Source organism: Phasianus colchicus, chromosome 9, assembly GCF_987193195.1.
Source record: "Phasianus colchicus chromosome 9, bPhaCol1.hap1.1, whole genome shotgun sequence".
NCBI lineage: Eukaryota > Metazoa > Chordata > Aves > Galliformes > Phasianidae > Phasianus > Phasianus colchicus.
In genome coordinates, this window is record NC_143444.1 from 11,733,417 (window position 1) to 11,754,863 (window position 21,447).

The 21,447-nt window shown below is 36.1% G+C and overlaps 1 long non-coding RNA gene across 3 annotated transcripts in view; it reads right to left on the reverse strand.

The window, feature by feature from the left end:
- LOC116230561 (uncharacterized) overlaps positions 1–21,447 on the reverse strand; it is a 62,542-nt gene that overhangs the window by 23,069 nt on the left and 18,026 nt on the right. For all 3 annotated transcript variants that reach the window (XR_016469150.1, XR_016469149.1, XR_004167260.2), the window contains exon 2: positions 8,894–9,007. This is a non-coding gene — a long non-coding RNA (uncharacterized LOC116230561). The remainder of the gene's footprint in view (positions 1–8,893; positions 9,008–21,447) is intronic.

The window sequence follows — 21,447 nt, forward strand, 5'->3', positions numbered from 1 at the left end:
CCAGGTGTGTGAATTTGGGGTCAACTTTTTCTTTTTTTTTTTGTCTTTCTTTCCATGTAAGATGAAATGAGCTCATGTAACAGTGCTGAAAGCATCGAATTTGTATTTATGAAATGCTGAAAATATTGTTGGAAGTGACTGAGTATTAGAGTTCTGCTTGTGATTTTTGAAAAATGGTTTCTTAGCATGCAAATTGACAACAGTTTGGTTGATAGGCTAGGACTTTGCCTCATTTTTGAACACCACAGAAAACCAGGATTTACCTAGAAATTAAGCACCTCTGCTGAAATCCCTTTCAAACTACTGGAAGTGTCTGTAAGAATAATAAGAGCCTTGGAAAGCCTAGGAATATCCTAACATCTTCTCACAAAACAAAGTGCTTGTACTTCTGAGTGTTGCAGACTTGGAGAGAAAAGTCTGGTGTTTTATTTTGTGGATGTGATTTTCACCTATTAAAGTTCCTACTTGTTCTGAGGGGAAAACTTAGAGTAAATGGTGAAGAAAAAATTGCAGCATATTTGCATCAACTTTCTCCGTATACTTGATCTTAATGGCTTCATGATGAACAGTTGGACTGAGCAGAATTATCAGATGATTTTAGGAAGAGAACAAACTTTGAAATGAAAATGATAAGTATTTCAGAAATGGTCATATCTTTGCCCATGTTAACAGATGTGAAACTCAGCTTTTCAACAGCATAGGAACTAATTTCTGTAAATGTCACTTATGTTAATCAGGATTATAAAACAAGTACTGGACTCTTAACCATGACATTATCTATTACTGATATTACTTCAGAGACTCTGAATGGAAAATTTAGAGCCTTTAAGGCAATACTGAATGTACTCAACTGTACTCTGAAAACTACTGTAAAGCATAATCAACAGAAAAAAAGAAAAAAAAAAAACAGTTTCTGTAAAGTGAATAGTAAATACAAGAAACTAAAAAGCTGAAGGGTTAAGTAACAATTTAGTTGAGAGCATTTAGAAGTGCTAGGAAGATGTACTCGCACTCTGGTCAGAAAAAAATGATAGCAATACTATCCGGTGCCTATAGTCCTACAGGAATCAGCAGAGATGAATAATAATGAATTTTTTAGTAACCCACAATCCTGTGACTTAATTTTATGGAAATGAAAAATATGTGTCAAATGGTGTGCACGAGTTTTGGAAAAAGCTAGAAGAGGGCATGAGAGCCATTATAGTAAGAACTTAACCTTGCCTGGCTGTGTGGATCAAGGTTGTATGTAGTCACTTCCCTGTCATACAACACAATTCAGTGTGAATAGATTTTCTTACAATTATTGCTGCAAAACCCCTCTAAGGAATACCATGAATGCAAAAGACAACTTAAGAGAAGTAATGGCTAACATTTTTGCAAACTTTAAGATCGGAGTATGAATTGATGAAAATCTCTACTTAAGTTAAAGTTTGTCAAAAATAAAATAAATGGTTTAGGTATAGCACTAATTTCCTATTTAAGAGGTAACTTCTGAATAACATGTGAAATGAAATCATTCTCCATGCTCAACTGAGTTTTAAATTCAGAATGAACATACAAAATATCTTCATGTCATGCAAGCATATGATACGCTTAGACAACTTTTTTCTAATAAGTGTTTTGAACTCAGGATTCTTCAGGAAACCAACATAGCTGTTACTTTTCTGCTAAAAGCTCTATGTTCTTTAAAAAATTAAAACTCTTAGAAGAGCACAGTTCCCTTCTTGAAGTAGCATGCAGTCCCAGATGCCATCATGAACTAGATTCCACAAATTCCTGTTCTGCTGTGTGGTGTGGTGCTGTAAGCTGCTGGACAGCAAGGAAATCATTTGGCACTTAGGCTTGAGGGTATAATAATGACATCTTGAATCCCACATAAAGGAAGAATTATCTAGTACCTAAAGCAACATAAAAGGTAACAAAACTAGTTGTCAAAACCTTCTTTTCACCAAATTTGTTTCTTTAACTATAGTCAAAATTTCAGTTTGTATATGGAGGAGAATTAAAAATGCTTCCATAGGAGGTTTTTAGGTGTTTAGCTCTGGTGTTTCTCCTGCTGTTCCAGGGGGCTGTTCTTACAGGGCAGTAAAAGCTTAATAAAACTTCAATTCAGTATAAACAATGATTATAGGAAACCTAGCATAAATTCATCACCTGAGAACTGAATTTATAGCTTGCATTGCAGTTCATGCTCCATTGGCACCTGAAGGGCCTAGTTTAAAGGTTGGAGTTGCATGCTGATGATACTAGCCTTAGATTTACTCTTTACTTTGTCTTTAAAGATGAATGATAGGACTTACACTCATCTGTGTTGTTTTTAAAAGGCATAGTAAAGAAAGCTTCAGAATAGCTGGGCTAGTGACATTTCCATCTACCTCAATCAGTCCAGTGTAAACAAAACCCTAATGTTTTTAGCCCTGCTAGCTTAAATAAAAGCAGGAGGATGAAACAGCTGCATACTTATTCTCTTCAAACTCAGCTTTTGAAATTCACGGTGTTATCAATTCCTCCCTATGTCATCTCAGCTGTGCATCATCTTTCAGTGTACAGGAATCACCATGAGTTACAGGAAGTGCGCTTTAGGCTTCAATCCCTTGGGGAATCAAGGGACCATTTTTCTGTTTCCAAACTATCTGTGGCCATTTCTTCTAATGTTCAGAACCTACCTACTCCTGAAATTCACATATATGTGTGTGTGTGCATAGTTACATAAATGAGATCTAGTGAAATAAGGCCTAGATTTCAAATGATGTATTGTTGCAACATACATTTGTAGTCACTGTCAACAGTATACAGCTCAGCCTACAGGACAGAAAGAAATGAGATGATTCTCAAATTCCTAGAAGTGCTTTGTTGGAGAAGATGATGTGGTCTTAATAATGCACAGAAAAGTATTTTTTTTATGCCTTTTGAGTATGTAGAGTTGAATATTAGCTTTGCTCTGTGATCTGGTTGTATTACTAACTGTTTGAGAAAGCCTGGAGGCATTTCCTAAATGAGGCTGAAACTGTATAGCTTTAAATTAGTCTTCTTCTAGTTTCTTCATACTGCACTAATTATAATGGAGTTTAGTTGGCTATGTGAGGAAGGGAAGGTATAGGGATCCCCGTAAGTGGTTGCCTTTGTCCTGTAACGTGTGGAACAGCTGCATTTTACATGGCTCTTAGATAGCTGCAGCTGTCTCTCTAGAACTTTAAAATATAAACTGCGTTAAAATGAAGGGTGCTAGGAAAAGTCATTCAACAGCAAGGAAACTGAGTCAGTTTACTCTACCTGACACAAGACCCCTTCAGTACAGAAAGAACACCAAGCATAGCAGTGTTTTGTATACTACTGCCATGATAGGTCTGCTCAGCGTGTATTTCATCCATACAGCAATCTTTTGATGCTTGTGATCTTCTGTAAAATAGTTTGTTCTCAACTATTACCATCACTAGAAAGTGTGTCCTAAGAACTATTATGCACAGAAATAAGAAACAAGAGTGCATTTAACTAAGCAGTAGAACTGATATGTGACCACTTAAAAATAACAAGAAGGAAGACAAAACTGTCTCAGGGGGGAAACCTTTTGTTGGGGTTCAAGCAGAAAATAATACTCGGCATGTCTTAAGCAGTATTTTTATAACACACTTTTGTTGGATCACAGTCTTCTCTTTTCTCTGCTTGATCTTAAAGTCCAACTGTGTTAATTGAACAAATTAATGTAATGCATTAAGCTTGTTATATGATTAAAGGTATTACCAGAGCTTTGTAGAGAGAATGTTTGGGTTTTTTTCTCATTAAGCTAGAGGTTTTTCTGTTTTGTTTACAGGCATAAACAAGACTGCAACTAACTGGTTGAAAATTTAATCTGTTTTTGTGGGGAAAACCTAAAATATCTTGAAGTAACATTTTTCAATGGACATTTTTCTGGGAAGGCCTTTTGCATGAAGAAAAGAAAAAAGACCCCTTGCTGCCCCAGAATGGTTGATAGCCTGGTGTTTTTGGTGTGCCTCTGGAATGTCCGAGTCCTGTTAGTTTTGGAGAAAGGCCTGGAAACCTGGGTTTTCAATATTCTGTGAAAGTCTTAACTATCAGACTACTATCTATCTGCAAAAAAGAAAAACAACTGCTGCCTAAGACTTTTCCTCCTCTTTCATTTGCCATGAACTCCTTCCCCAAAGGCAAATAAAAATAATGTGGACATACCTCTGTTTATAACACACAATAAAAACTTGCTGAAACTTCTCTCTCTCTCTTTCTCTCTCTGAAATACAGTAACACATAGATCCCTCGTTTATGCAGTCTAGTAAAGAAGCAGACTATAGCAAAGATGTAGCAATTATTCTTTGCAATTAAGTGTCACAACTGTACATGTATGGACAGAAAGACGCTAGTTGTGGCTGGAGCAATGGAAAATTCTTGCATTTAATCCCCTGAGCTTTGCACAGAAGCATTTGGCTGTCTGTGCAGCCATACATGTACCTGATGTTTTGCTCTATTTCTGTGTAGTGAAAACTAGAATTAATCCTCTCATGTGAGTGCTGTTGAAAAACAATCAGAAAACCAACAAAAAACCCACTCAAACTAGAGGAGAGAATTCTGTTAATAAAGCTAAAGTGGCTCTTTATGGAAGAAAAATCAATCTGTCTGAATCCCTCCCTTCAGTTCATACAAAAACTTGTAAAACCTTGGTTTTATTGTAGGCTATTACAGCATCTCTTTTGATGTACAAATTCTAAGTGCAGTCAGTAAAATCTTCCAAAAGATGTAGTACGTGTACTAAGATATTGATTTTTTTAAAGATGTACTTTAACATACACATCTGATTTTTTTTTAAAAAAGCTTACATCACTGAGGAAACAGAGGTGACAATTGGATCATGTTCCCCTGAGTTGTACTTCATTTTTAGTAATTAACGTTTTTTGTCTCAGTATTTATTACCAAAATATTTTTGGTGCATTTCTGAATTACTTCGTTGCAAAAAAGAAACAGATACAGCTGTCCATCCAGGTGGGTTTCCACAGTATTTAAAGTTTGGGGCTTTTCTTCTCTTTTCTTCAGTTCCTTTATTTTTAAAAATAGGTTCTGCCTACTTTCCAGAAAAGATGCTTTCCATTTTTAATTGGAGGGAACAAGGAGGTAGTGCCAAAGGGTACTTGATCTCTTTGAAACATTTCAGTTTTTTTTTTTTAAACACCTCACAGTGCTGAAACTTTCTCTTGAAAGGCTGCTGTGGCATTCAGATGTTTGTTGGCTGGAGCTGAAAGTGTGATTTGGATACTATTTAGAAAAATTTAGTGCCCCATAAGTGCAATACACAATAAAAGTAATGTTCAAGACCTCTTGTGTGGTTTGAGGCAAACTGGTTTTCTCTTAATGCTTTCAGCTTGCTGACTTGGATAAAAGGTTGTTTTCCCTTTCTTTTCTAGTTGCCTATATGAAATTCTTCATTTCAGGTCCTTGATTTTGGTTTGGCTTGTTTCTATAGTTTTTAGTTTTGTTTGTTTAATGTGCGCAGTGAACAGCTGCACTACTGAGTTCTGCAGACATTGAGTCAGTATGAGCTTTATAACTGACTACACAATCTTCAATCCTGAGAGCTTTGAAGTAGGGATAGAAATCATACTTCGTCATGTATGTTTTCAAATGCCCTGACCTAGACCTAGAAAAAAAAACTGTTATTTTCTGACACTCTGTACTGAGCTGTCTGGGATGGTTTTCTTCTGTGGCTCTGAAGCAGATCAGATAAAGTTTGGAGCCATCCAGTAATTGCATGTTCCAAGATCCTTCTCGTATCTACAGCAGTCCTGTTAATATTACCTCTTTAAAGCTCCGTTAGTAAATATCACCAATAGTTAGTAAATATCACCACATAAAAGGCTACTTACTCTGGATTTCTGCTCTGTAAAAGACCATTAAATAAACGCAGTATTGCTCGCTGGCTAACTTCTGAGGTTAATTTCCCACTGAAGGTTTTAGTAGGCTGTTAATGGCTACAGGTCACTTGTTTCAAATTCCTGATTTGGGGGGAATTTTCTTCATTAGATGACCTCTGGTTTCCTGGTTCTTTTGTGTATGAACTTGCCTTTAAGAAGAGCCAACTCTGTATTTTCAGTATGAATCCAAAATACCTATTTGCCTGAAAATAATTTTAGGATGTGTGTGCTCTGTTACTGAAATAGCAGTTGTGACACCGCTGTATTGTATCTTCACTTGGGTATGTGAACTTTGGGTATTAAAAATTCATTATGGTGTGGTTTTTTTTTGTGATAAATTTCAGAAATGCAAAGCTTAGATCAGTATCTGTGTCTTTTTACAATTAAGTTGGACAGCCAGGTTGTAATGCAGTTGCTTGCAGGATGTGATGCCTTTTCAGCATAGGTTTTAGCTGGGTTAATGTTTTCCTCGCTCTAGAAATGTATGTTTTCTGTGAGGTGTCTTAGAGCTCTTGCTCATTTCTGCCACCTTTGACATCAGTTGCTGAATCATGGGTACATACGCAGGAATTTTTTTGTTTTTACGGCATTTGCTAAATACATAGCTAAGTTTGTCAAATCAAAAAATGTCATCCGTGTTCTACACTACATCCTTCAGTGACTGGAGTTAAGAAGGAAAATAACATCAGTACTGCTGATCAGGAGTTGCAATGAAGTGTTTTCCAGCTGACAATATCAACAGTAAAGCCAGAACTGCTCAGTCGTCTGCTTCAGTGCAGCACTTCATCTTTTTGTCCCTCCTTATGCAACAAAACCTTGGTGGCAGGCCCCTCCACTGCAGGAGCATTAGAAAAGTAAAGATTTAATCTTCGTTCTTCAAAGTAAACTTTTAGCTCTTTTCCATGCTACGATAGAACGAAAAGCATCAACTAATGGTAAATGTCAACTAACCGCTAGACTTGAAAAAACCAACAGCTGGTTTCTGCTTATGAAGCAGGGAAGTGGTGTGGGAGGAGAGGCAGAGCACCTCCTCCGATACCCACTCTCGAAACAGGGAGGGAACAAAAACAAAACTGTATTGAATATGATGTTTAACCTTCAGAATTATTTTGCTGCTCTCTCATTCTTTCACTTGAATGGAAATGCTAAATGACAATCTATTCGTTTTCATGTGAAGACATCAGGAAAAGGCCCCATGCCACATTTAAAGGTTAAATTTGTCTCATTTCTGATAAGAAACGGGGCATCTAATTTGCTTGCATAAGTTGTCAGTGTGCCTCAACTCCAGTGCAATGCTTCAATTCAGCAAAATGAAGTACATTGTTAGAGAAGTGTTGAAATGGCAGCACTTAAATGCATCAGCTGCAAATCAGAATCGATGAGTTTACTTTGAGTCCAAACAGACATAGAGGAAATAGATCACAGGATATTCATTCATTATGTAAAATCTGAGCTCTAAAATAGTACACAGATTTATGCTAATATAAATTGAGAGTAAATTGCAGTTCACAACACCACTGACCTTAAAGCTAAGCAAAATGTTTATCCTAACAGGAGGTCTATAGCCCAACCAGCTATAAGGAAAGATTAAGTTCCCTGTGTTTTATGGTTTTTTTTTTTTTATAAATATATCTATATATTTGCAAACATTCACTGAGCCTCCATCACTTTTCAGAGCTGGAAAACAGTATAGATCCACATTAGTTTATAGCACAATCAGTTTCAACTGATTTTTAAAAAGAATGAGGGTAACCGGACTAGAAACTGGAAGTAATTTTTCTGGTTTTTGATTTGAGAACTTTCTATGACTAGACACTGATTTTACTGAGCAGATGAAGCTGCCCTCTAAGAGTGATAAATACTATTAAGTACTAGAAGAATTCTTTTCATTTTTTAACAACTCATGCAAAAATAAATGCACAGAACAACAGTATCTCTTGTTATTTCACCTGTTCTTCCTTTAGAAGTGTTCTTTCTTGTTTGCTGACAACTCCCACTATGATGGAGCACTCGTCCAAAGACCTGGGAATTATTAACTCCCCAAGACGGGGGTGGGAAATTAGAGCTGTTGAGCAAGGTTGGAAGGATACCAACTGGAGGATATTTGTGTCTGATGAAGATAACAGGAAGGGAGGGAGGAAAAAGAAGCGGTCAGCACTTTTGGCTTTTTAAAAGTGGGGTGCATATGACTTGCTGTTATGTTTTTGCAACGTCTTGTTTCCAGACTGTTGGCTTTGTCAGCCACATCTTTAATTTGCTCAGCCTATAACAGCTGCTTCTGCTGCTACCACAGAAAGAAAAATTATAGTTTCTAAGCCTTCATTTCTTCCCTCTTACCTATAATACTCAAGTTCCAGTCTGTCTGACCACTTTACTAGGCTTTTTTAATTAGCAGGTCTTTTGGGGGCCCTTAAGTGTGTTTTGCATATATAGAAACACTAAACAGCCTTGGAAACTCCTGATGAGATGAAAAACATCCTGCTGGGAACATAAAATAGCACGTAAAACCTGGAAAAATTATTTCTATAATTGAGATTTTCACGTGGCCTACTAGAAGGCATCATTTTAAGTTTAAACATTGAAATCATTTGATTAATGCAGACTCTGCACTATTTTGTTAATTTCCTTTTGTAAAAGGCCTACGGGTGTGTCTTGAAATACATAAAATCCCATGATTAAACCTAGTGTTCAGATACTTCTGTGAATTTTGTAGCTCAAATAGTATTACTGGATTTACTGAATAGAGATGGGTGGAATTTCATAATAGTCTCTTCCTTGTACCTGAAATCACTGTGCCACCTGGTCAGTTGATGAGTTGACAAACCATTATAAAGTGCTAGTACACATCATTCTGAAAGGTATAGTCTACCATAATAGCTCTCGCTGCTGCAAGTATCTTAATATAATTGAAGAAAACAGCTTGTTCTAATCATTTGCTAATTGTACAGCACGACTAAATAATCTCTGGGATGTACCTTGGAGACCCGATAGTATGCCTCATTGACTTCTGGGGAACTGACACAGAAGGCGGTAGTTAAATTGCCCTCAGCTCACTCCGTTTGCTTGTCTGTAGATCACTGATGATTTGTCTAGAAAACAAAGAAAGGAAAGATTTAGAGTGATAGCTAAGAATATCGTTAATAGATCAGTTGATAGCTGTTCTTTACATTACCCAAGGAAATATACTTAGCTCTGCTGTAGAGGTCTGGCAGTCTTATTATACTTATAATTTTGGTTTTTGAGATGAAGTATGTTCTGCTACAAGTTTTTGCTCTGTATGAAGAGATTATTTAGAATATTAAACTGAAAAATAATTCTGTGGATCTTATACTTTCAATAATTTTAATATTACAAATAAGCAGCTCTGTGGTATTTTCCTTCATGCTGTTTTTGTGAGATTATTCAGAAAGACCAAAACAAACAGAAAATGATTTGTAGGCTGTTTTTCAGTGCTGTAGGTGTTTATAAGATCCTTCTCCTTATTCTCCTTATTCTCAAATAATAAACCTGCGTTCATAAATCTTCTGCCATAATGGAGCTTATGTTTCATTTTCTATTTTAAATAAATAAATCCTACTTAAATACTCAGAAATGCAGGTCTAGGTAATAGTCTGACCTTTTTTGGTGCTAAGCATCAAGCCTGATGAAACTTTCAAAAAACTTATTTTTCAATAGCTCTGAATTTTGCTGCATCCTTGGCCTGCAATGTAATCAATTTTCCCCTGTCCTTCAAGTGCTGTGAATCGGATGATGGGATTCTCAAAGCCTTCCAATTCTTGGCATTTGGCATGTTTTGAAAATGCAAAACATAAGTAACAAATATTCAAGGTTTTGCTACAGCTACTTGCTTATTAAATTGGACTCATGTAAATGAGTCTAGTATCAAGTATCGTGTATTAAATTTAAAAGGAAATATTTTCAAATATATACTTCTCAATGGTCTAAGGATCCCTTTTTTGAAGAGTCTGAAAAATACTGTAATTGTACATCCTATCCTGAAGAAGACTTGTTTGTAGTGTTAAACCTTTGTGCAGTTTCACAGAAGGTGCTCTGAGAATTTCAGATCCATCTTGAGTGTGGCTACATCAGCTATATTAAAATGAGTTCAGAAACATGTAAAGATGAAAACTTTGGAGATTTCAAAAATCTCACATTTGTGGAACATGAGGGCAGGGAGAAGAAACAACAAAAAACCCACACCACACCTCAGGGTGTGCTTTAATTACAGAATGCCCATTATGATAATATATTTTATGCTGGAGGTCTACAGTGTACAAAAGCCACTAAGCCGCAGTCTCCTTTTTTAAACCCTATGTCACCTATTGCCTGGACACACAGTCATTAAAATAAACTCAGCTGCAATGACAGGCATAAAACAAAGACGTAAGATTTCATTTCAACTTCCAGTAGCTTTTACAGATTGAAAATATTCTAGAATTTGATCTTACTCAAGTAATCTTTAAAAGCATTCAAATAGTAATAGCTGAGGAAGAAGACCATCACGTTAAATCAAGTGATAATATTTTTCAACTGCTGCAGTGTTTCTAGAATTTGATATCAACTTTTTTTCTCTCAAGATTCTTTTTTAATGTTATACTCAGGAACGTCTACTAGCAGTATTAGAGGGAGTATTTTTGTAACTTTCCAGTCATAAATCTTGTCTTGATTCTAGTTTCATTCTTCATTCTGTGTCTTTCCCTAGACAGTAACTGCATCAATAAGAGGGAGATACAGGCTTTCACATCTCTGCAGTGCATCAAAATTAGGATCCCTTCGTACTAGATACTATGCAAACACAAAACACAGTAACTGCCCCAAACACTTGCAATAGCTGGTATTTGATGTAGGCAGACAGGAAAGGATCAAGGCAGCCTGCTGGGCACTGGTTTCAGTCTGCCAGCTCCCTGACTGATACCAGCCTGGATTTTGCTGGCTTTGCTGGAGGTTTGAGTGGTTTTAGTAGATGTTAGGGGTCACGATAGCTGTTTCTAAGCCTCTTCTCTTGAGATGAAGAGGAAGGTGACCTGTTTGAGGAGACAGCCATGGAAGTAAATGCTGCTAGACACAAGAGTGAATTTCTTGTTAGGGAAAATTGGATAACATGGATGGGAAGCAGAAAGGGGCTAGATCTGGCGGAGAATGGAGACCTAAGAGATGGAGGGCTGAGATGCTGCCTTTGCTGTGGCATTTTGTCTAAGCAGATGAGAGAATTTTGTAGGAACATGGGGTGAAGAGGAGATCAGCGATGGCTGGATGGTAAACAGCAAAGGAAGAACAAAAAGCATGTAGATATTGTCTATCTAGGAAAACTTAAAAATAAATGTCTGGACTTTGCAAATGGAAAAACAGTGGGATCAGTCAAAGTGATATGAAAGAGTTTAATAAAAAAAAGTATAAATTTATAATTCAACATGTAATGTTCCAAGTTTTGTGTTCACTATTCACCTCAGTTGGAATAAGGAGAATAGGGCTATTTTTCAGAATGATCGTTGTGTTTTCTTACTACTCCTGATTTACTTGAAACCATGTATGATTATAATTATCAGCATTGATACCTTCATTTGATTTGATTAGTTAGTGAAGATTATCAGCTGTTTCCTTCACAAAGCCTATCTGCAGAACAGTCTTCAGGAGTGGACAGAAAGGAATAGCAAGGTCTGTGGGGCAGCACTTGTGGCATCTCTATGGCCTGCGTATTAAGCGATCAGAGGAAACACCACTGCCTAAAACTGGGCTGAAGGAAGTTAAGTGAGGATAAGCAGAGAGCTGGACTTGCTGCCTGCAGTGCTTTCTGCAGTGCCTTGGATGCAGGAGCAGGACTGGCCTGTGGCCCAGGGGCAGCACAGCTGCATAACATATCTGGTAGAGGGGCTGCAGCAGCTGTATTCTGGCTCAACTGCAAACCTGTCAATGAAAAGCATTAATTGTGTTTCTAGACTTTGCATTATGTAATGGTTTGGTTTTTATTTATACTGCATAAATGTTTCTGATGGAAGACCTTAGTTCAATTTGGGTGCTTCTGATACCATCTGTGTTGAAGAAGCCTCACATAAAAGAAGGGCTGCTTTAAGCAGAGATCTGTAGGAATGCTACATGTTGATGAACAGTAATTCTCAGATCTGTGTGCATTCTGTAAACCTTACTAGTGATGAAGCTTCCATTTTACACCTCCACTTTGTAAATTACCAGTCTGGTGGGAGTTCATATTATATTTAATAGCAGCTGGTTTTGTCGTTGAACCACACTTGAAATAATTGATAAATTTAATCTTATATGCCATTATTGTTAACATCCTTTTCATTTTTAAATTAATGAGAAAGTTGAGTAGTTCTACTTGAAGTTTTCCCACCCTCAGTTGCACTCTTTCCCAACTTCCTGACTCGTTTCAGAGAGAAGTCATGTTCTTTCGTTTTCTCTCTGCTCAGCTTGTCTCTGTTCCCACTGCTGCTGATCTCTGCTCACAGAAGCGGTTCCAGCTCAGTGATGAGTGCCAGTCATGATAGCAGAACAAGCCAGAAGTAGTAAACTTATGATTAAAAGCTTGCAAACTTGGATGTGCTTAGGTGCCAGGGTTTTAAACTCATTGCAACTTTATTAATGACACCCTGGGGGAAGAATCTTTTAGTAGTAAACACATCCAAACAGATTTGAGCTAAAAAAGCTGAGTTTACTTTATTTTGGTTGCATGTGTACTACAACTTTACCAAGAGATGATTTAGAGGAACAGCAGTGACGTCTTAGCTTGGATCTCGTTAAACTGAAAGTCCTCCACAACTGAAAATGATTTTTCTGCTTTATGGAAGCTTCCTCTCTCCCTCCCCTCGTGGCATTCTGCAGTTTAAAAAGAGCTGTGCCTTAAACAGCGTTTGAGCTTACTGAATAATGAACTCTAATTTTTTTTCTCTCTCTTTTTTTTTTTTCTTGGAACACACATTCCTGCACTGTTTTTGGAATGATGCATGTGCCAATGTGTGTCTATTCATATTCTTCTCTCTGGTAGTTCTACGTAAAAACTCCTTTACCCAAGAAAATGGAATCTTTGTGTCTTTGTCTCCTCGCTAGCTTTCAGGCATGTTTTGGCAGGAGCTTCAGCTGTCGAGGCACTGGAGAGGAGGGGCCTTGCAGTCATTTGTCAGCTTTTCTTGCATCTGTAATTTTTTGTCCACTCAGCAGTACTGGAGAGGCTTAGAAAAGGGGGACAGCTTGTAGTTGTTGAAAGTTAAACTCTTTAAATAATTGCCAGACCATAACGGTTTGAGGAAGGTGTGCACAGGGGGAGAAACTACAAAAGTTTCAGCTTAATACAGCTGTAGGTTTGAAGATCTAGAAAATTTTCTTTTTGCCGAATTATGTGCCTTTTCCCTATGTGTGAGTATGGACAGTGCTTATAGGCTTGTTCACTGTACTGACAAACTGGCTTTTTTTAGTGGTGAAGAAAATGATTTCATGGCTGTTCAAGACTGGGTTCCTTCCGACCACTGGCTTTTTAAAAATATTTTTTCTCTGACTTTTGTCCTAATCCTCTACTGCAGTTTTCCTTCATAGCCCATGCACTTTCATCATCATGTGTAACATAATCAAACAAGAAATTAGTTGATTTTTTCTTTTTATTATTGGAAGATAGGCTCCTTCATATCAAATAAAGCATTTTTCATCCTTAGCTTTTTACGGAATATAAATGTTGATCTCTCTTCATTTCAGTAGGCTATTTAAGCTCAGGACTCATACTGTGAGCTGTTAATTAATCAGTGTGACAGATGAAGCAAGTATCCGACTATGAAAGAAAACCTTACTTCAGTGACTAACAATGAGAATGTGAGCCCAAGTGATTTAAAGGATTTTTTTTGTGTGAATGTGTGATAAGGAGTCTTAAGCTGTTAGAGGCAACGTTGTTTTTTCGCTCAGCTTGTGTCTCTGCACAAACATTAAAGGGCTCATCAATATTTTGTCTTGAAAAGTCTAGACAGCAGTTTAAAGAGCCTCTCCTACAGCTTGAAGAGATCCCATTTCCCATAATTAATAACAGGAAGTGAGTAAATAAGGCTTTGCTGACAAATGAAACAGCAATGGCAACATGGATCCAGAAACATTAGCTCCTAGCTGATAAATGCAGCTGAGGTCTGTTGATATTAGAGGGAAGGATCACTGTGGAAGCCCAAGAGCTTTGCTCAAGCCTAATTCAGTTATGCAATAGCAAATCAAAGGTGCAAAAAGCATGATAATGCATTTTCATTATTGAGGGTGATTCCTGACCTTTGATTATGTTTGTACAATTGTCCAGAAATGCTTCCCTCTGTCATTATTTGCACTCTTTGAAGGAGGTTTTTGTGTTTATTTAAAAGCTACCAGAAGGCATTTCAGACATTTCCGGGTACAAATTGTACATATGTATTTTAGGAAGATAAGAAAAGAAAGGAAACTTAAGGAAAAGTTGGTGGGTTTTTTTGTGTTTTTTTTTTTTTTTAATTTTTCCTCTTTTAAAGAATGATTTTTCCCTCCTGTTATACCTTTTCAGAAAGTGGTTGGAAACCCTTCTCTCTTCCCACTCCCCTTCTAGTTCCTCTCAGTTATGTCACTGAGCTGTTAAGGTCATTTTGGCAGCTGCACATTGCTCTGCCTGCCATGCTTATGACTAGCTTTGGTCTTGAGATTACTTAGTGGGGAAGAGAGGGGAATGTGTTTTCCTAGGAGCAGTGATAAGTAAATGGCAATATTTAGGGGCAGTGGAAATGTTTATGCCACTTTATGCCAGCCCTTAAGTCTGAGCTTGTTGAATTAAGGGTTAATCGTTCCTCATGTCCACACTGTGATACAATTGTGTAATGCAGTCGGTATGGCATCTTAATGCTGACCTTGGAAAGGGAAGAAAAGGCAATTTATTTCACTGATTTTTTTTTTAGACACTCTAGTCAGTTCCTACTTCAGCTGTTTAATTTACAGTTAACTACTAGAGTTATTTTTTCTCTCTGTAGTAAGCCCAACAGCTCATATACTAAAAATGACAAGGTAGACCCAAATAACCCTGTTTGTAGAGCTAATGTTTTTCCTTTTCTGTACATTTTATAAGATTAACCAGCCGTTGCTGTACAGGAGCATGGCAACGAATACTAAATAGTCCTTCCATAAGGCATTTTGGAAGGAATTCAGTAAATTCAAAGAAGACATCTCAACGCTGTGTCCTGTAATTTTCTTTATTTTTTTCCACTGACTGTAGTTAATACTACTGAAAACAACAGACTATATCCAAAAAAAAGTTGAAATATTTACATGGCTGCTTCCTTGGTGTTGTCAATTTAAAATATTTACTGCAGATGCTCTGTTTAGTGACTGATTAAAGGAGTTATCCAAGTGCATATTCCAAATTTTAAACATAGACTTTTTCCATTTGACTTTGAAAATATATAATTCTATAGTTTGCAGCTGGATTTCTGATATTTTCTAAATGCATTTCCGTCCTGCTAAATACTGAGTGCTGAGTTCTGTCATCATGAATCATGCATGCCTCTATCTAGCTGGACTTACAGCTTTTCTTGAGACAGCTTAGGGGATGTGGTACTACTTGACTCAAGTACTTGGCTTCTTAGTGCAAATAAATGTCTCAAATGACTAATATAATAAGAAAAAATCAAAAGGCAGTAGTTGAATTCATTTTCAGAGTATACTTGTGTACTTCAGGTACAATTATAAACTACTATGTTAAGCTTTTGGAGTTTGTTTCATTCTGGTGGGTTTTGTTGTTGTTGTTGTTTGTTTGTTTTCTGGAGCTGTACTATTTAGTGCAGGTCCAGTTCCTATGGGAATTTTCTTTGTAGACAAGAGACTTCTTTACAACAAGAAAAGTTAGATGACAAAGAAAAACTTTGAAGAAAATAGTGCAAATTTATATAATTTTTTGGCCTTCAAAAATAAGATGTTTACATGCTGCACATAACTGACCTAAGTTTAAAATTTCTGTAATTACAAAGAAAATAATATAAAAACCTGTTTAGTAAATAACTTGAATGTCTTCAATTGTACGTCACAAAGAGCATTTCTACATTGAGCATAATCTTTGTATTCAGCTTTTGATGTGATTTTTGCATTGCTAAGGAGGGAACTTTAGTGTGTAGGGTGATTCTTTTAGAATGAAAGGTGATGTAACACTGACTATTCAAATAGTTGAATCTTAAGATGATATTACAGTTCAGCAACAGAGCAGTGCTGCTTAGTGCAGACTGATCAGTTGCTTATTTCACAGATATTAACAAATATACTAGACTGTATGGTAGTATAAAACATGGTTCCTGGTATAGGCCTGCTTTAAGAGATGATAATATGAAAAAGTATAGTTGTAGCAAGACTGGATATTGGTAGCACAATTGTTATCTTAAACTCATAGATATGTGGTTTCCAAATGAAACTCTCCTGAGAACTGGCAGTTTCCAGGCTGCTTTATAGATTTCCTGTTTATTTTATATGATGCTGGAAATACCATCTATAGTGCTTGTTTCCTAAAAGGGTGAAGGCAGTTCTTTTTCTTTTTTTAATAGGATATTATCCAAAGCCCACTCTGTTAAAGTAGAAAGGTTTAAAATAGCTGTAAATATTCTGATTATACCACAGCTTTTAACAGTTCTTTTTTTTTGTCTTCTAAGATTTTAAAGAACTTTGAGTATATTCTTTGTGTGTATGATCTGACTTGATGTGTCCCTTCTCCAGTCTTTTAAAGTATTTTCATTTGTCTTATTTACTGAAGGGTAAGAGAATTTTATTTGACCTGTTGGTAGGGTATTTGATAGTAGGGTCTCTATTTAAAAAGCAAACAAATGAAAAAAGCAATTAGAATAAAAGTAAAGGAAAATACATTCACACTCAACTTTGAATTTCAGTTTCTAATCACATCCCAGACAATTTTTAAGCACTTCTATGGTTTATTCTTAAGTACTTCCTATTAGGATGGGAACTGTTTCACAAAATGTTTTAATTCACAGAAATCAGGTAGCCCCGCTTGTTTTAATCAGTAACCTATTTCTGGCACGTGATTTAAAGATGATATTCTCATTAATCCTCCTTTTAAATAAAATAATGTTTATATAGATGAGAATGCTGTAGAATTACTGTGAAAGTAGATGCATACAGATGGACTGACTTAAAGAATTTTATTTTTATCATCCCTATTGTTGGTCAGTTCTTGGCTTTTCAGAAGCTCTCCAGGCTTCTGAAACCTTTCCCTCTGCCTTACATCCTAGAAGGGAACAATTAGGAAGGGCAGGAGTTCTCGCTCTCTATCTTGGCAGATGTAGCATAGACTAAGAGGTCAAGAGAGGGTGAAAAAAAAGGTAAATGAAACGCACAAAAACAGTACTTCTCATTCAAGCATGCTCCAAATGCTGATTTGGAAGAAAAGACTTCTGCTTAACATACAAATTAGACGCAAATTTTCTTCTGACTTGTGTTTCAACCGTATGAGACTCAAAATGATCTGCATTGCTGTCAATCAGAGGAAGGAATGATAAAGTATAGTAAGAAGTTGCATTTTTCCTTAGGCATTAGGTGAGTAAGGAATACATTCTCAATTTATTATTTCTTGGTTTAACTATTTAAGCCCTGACTCATCAAATCAATGTGTATGATGATATCTTTAAAAAACTACTTTTGTAAAAGCCAGGAGATGGGAATATGCAACAATGAAACTGGGCTTTTGTTAGACAAAATCTTCTCTTTTAAGAAGATAAAACTTTTAAGCTTTTATAACTACCTTTGCTCCTTTCCAGAAATGTTATTTCACATTGGTAAACTAGCTAATAAGTGATTTTTTTTTTAGGTTTAACATCAAGGCATCCAGGGAGACAAAATAAAGATCAGGAACACTTTCCTCTTCTACTGTTTTTTTTTTTCTCTCACAGCAAGTTCTATTCTCTTATGTAAATAGCCAATTTTGGGGTTTTTTTTGCAACTTTCCATCCATCATTAGCTTCTATACTTGATGCTGGTGTAGTAGAAGTCTTCGTTTATGATAAGGATTTAGTAAATAAGAAAACTTCAGACTTCATAGTTTTCTTTTTTCTAAGCTCTGTGTTTTCCTTGAGTATGGTTAGTGCAGGGCCGGGAACTGATACAGCCAAACCTGTTTCATAAGTACATAAATCATACTATTTAAGAAGAAGTTTTTTAGTAAATCATTTCCTTCACAGTAGGTCAAACAGTATTTTAGTGAATGCTGTGGGTCCTGCTTCTGAGCAGTATTGCATCTAATGCTTTCATTTTACTAATTAATTTAGCATATGTAGACATCACCATGTTAATGAAACATGTCTTCAAGTTAGAATTTGAAATACTTTTTTCAGTGATTTTTGTCCACCCTGTTTCACTTCCAGAACGGCAATCTGCATTTCACCAGCAACAACGGCATAGTTGGCCCCCAAAGAAACAAAAACAACAACAACAAAAACCAAGCCCCAAACCAAAAAAACCCACACAAATAAACAAACCAAAAATGTTCTGCAGGCATACACTGATTCTTAGTTGGCTGAGTTTGGCTTCTGGCCCTGTTCCTCCTCCACGAGTTGCTCTGATTATGGTGACATAACAGCACGTGTCCTGGCAAACATTACCAGTGCTGCAGGTACTGTAGCCTACTGTAATGACATGTTGGTTCACTGAAGAGGTCTTAACAGTTAATTTTAATTTGATTAATTAAAAAAAAACCTTTTAAATCTGTTTCTAGTGAAAGCACTGCACATCACACAACTTACTGAGATGTAGCATTGCAGAAGAGCACTCTGTCTCTCAGCATTTGCATCCTTCTGGTCAAAACTTCTCTCCAGAATCACAAATATTTCTTAGCTAACTGAAACTGGCCTTGTGTTTCTTTTGTTACTTTGATTTCAATGACACTTCATAGCATTTTCCTTAAATCTATATATCTTGTTAGAGATTTTCTCTGTGAAATCATTATACTTATCATTTTGCTTTAAATTATATAGAAACCTTTCAATAAAAATCCATGCCATGTAAGGAAATCTGTACCTATCAATAATCTACATTTCCAGGATGATTTGACATATGTAAGGAGTAGGGAGTATATTTCAGTATATATTATTTTTTATATTTTACTCTAGTGATGTCTAATGTTGATGAGATATGCCACAAATTATATTTGTGCCCAGGAGTAACTTCAGTCAATCTTCACCTATTATGTCCAAGCACACTGCCATATTGTTGACTTGCACTCTGCAGAAGAATATGTATTTGTTGAGTATTTGTATAGTTCTCTTTTCAAACATGGTGAATTTTTTAATTTCAAGTGTTTTTGTCTTAGTGAAGAAATAGCTATATGTTTTGTTGGACAATATTTTTTTCACATTCTAATAACCAGTATTCTTTAATCTTCTGAGGCGTTTGCTAGTGTCGAAGATCAATGGAAGCAAGTCCAGTATATGACTGACAGTGAGGAATTTTTTTTACGGAAACTGTCTTAAATTTTAAGATAAGTCAAAATATGGGATCTGTACTTATTAGAAATAATATCTTCATTCCACATCTCAAATAGATCAATCTTTACAGTAGGTAAAGATTATTAAGGATTATTTCAAGTGTGTACTTAGCGTTCTTACAAAAGATCTAAACTGGAAGGTGAAGGTAGCAGTGATGACTAGGCTATTCTGCTTAATTCAGGAGAAACTTGGGGTTTTCCATGAAGAGAAGTCCACTGAGATAGCTGGCATCCAAACAGCGCAGTTCCATGACTTGGGAAAGAGCAGCCTGCTATAATTTCTGTAATTTTTGAAGATACTTTTCAATAACAGTAGCCTCTCTTGAGTCTTCTCATCTCTAATGATGAAGGCTTAAAAAACCTAGGAATAGGTTATTAAGTACCTTTGTCAAATACTACTTTAGCTCTATTCATAATCAGAGGCTGAGAAGATCTTTATCTTGTTTAGTTTGCTCCATGTGTCACTTCTTTTGTGAAGGCAAAATCTTCTATAGCAGCAGAATTGTTTTAAACACAGAGCTGACTCTCATTTCTTTTCTTCTCCCCCTACAGCTCAACTACATATCCCAAAAGTCATCCTTCCTCTCTCCTGAATAAATTTGCATCCCCCTTTAATAATTGCAATTCTCTTCACATATAAAATATAAGGTGGATGTGGATTGGGATGTGCTAGTTTTATTAATATAGCATGTATATGTAATCTCAAAGACTTGTTAGGCATTATTATGTTTTTGTTCATTGGTTTTACTGGATCTATAACTTGAAAAGTTGGCATAAGTAGTTGCACGTGCTCATAATGGACTAACAGCTTTTTACTAAAAATTATGCATTAGGTATTATTCTACACAAAATGCCTTGCACGAGTTTTCCACAAATTGTCCATTATGTTTGAAAATTTTGTTAAAAGCAACTTTGAGTTACTTCTGACCGATTAGATTAAACACTTAATGGGAGGTCACATTGTTGTGCCTGCATGAGAGTGAGAGAAAGTAACATGGCTCAATATGTTGAATAAATACGGCCTCTGAATGCTCGTTTCCCAACTTATATGAATTCTTCATATGAATCACTGTATACCATTCATTGCTATTTTTTAACTGGGAAACTGATAAATATTTTTATGACCACAGGTAAGCAGAAGGCTCATTTTTTCCACCCCACAAAACTACAGTTCAAAACTTGTTCTGTTCCATGTTAAATTTCAGTGAAAGTTAAGAATGAAGAGATCTGACTAAACTGTTGATTTACTACTGAATGGGAAAAAGCTATTCTGGAGTCAGTATATCTGTTTTTGAAGAAAAATCTCCTTTTAATCCTTAGAAATGTTTTCCAAAGGAGTTTTCATAAAAAATGGTGCAACTTCATTTCAAGTGCAACTTCATGAACTACTATTTTCCAGCTTGATAGAAAAGTTGATATTCAAAGGCAGCACTACTTGTGAATTAGAAGTCAAACATGAAGTGAAATCTTTTTACGTTTCTGGTGAGAAGTGGCACTTGATCCTTGAGGCAAACAACTTCTCTTCAACCTATATGACACATTACATCACATTACTAACAAGTGCACTGGCAAGGCTAGAAGATGAAATGCCACTTTCTGTTAAGTTGAAAGTAGGGCACATTTTTCCATTTCTGAAAGCTCTATCATTTCATATAGTTGCTCTTGCAAATGAAAAATGGCAATGCTCCTGTACAAAAGTGATCTATGTATTAGAGGAAAGCAGCTTATGTTGAGCAGTGTGGCACAAGAAGATGCCAAGCTTTTCATGAGGAGAGCATGTAGCACAGACATGCATAGATTTACAGAGCCTCAAAAATTTAGTTATGCTAAGTATTTCATTTTGAACTAGACGGGAGGATGAATAAAATATAATTATGGATGTATTTTTATTTTAGCAAGCTCAAAAAGCTCAAAAAATATAGTGATCTTGTAGATGATAAAGATACTTTTGGTACCTAGATGGAAAGGAGAGAGAGAGAACATGCAGACATTTTTGGTTTTGTTTGTCAGTATACTGATCAGATAAATACTGCCAGATTTTGAGATTGTTATATG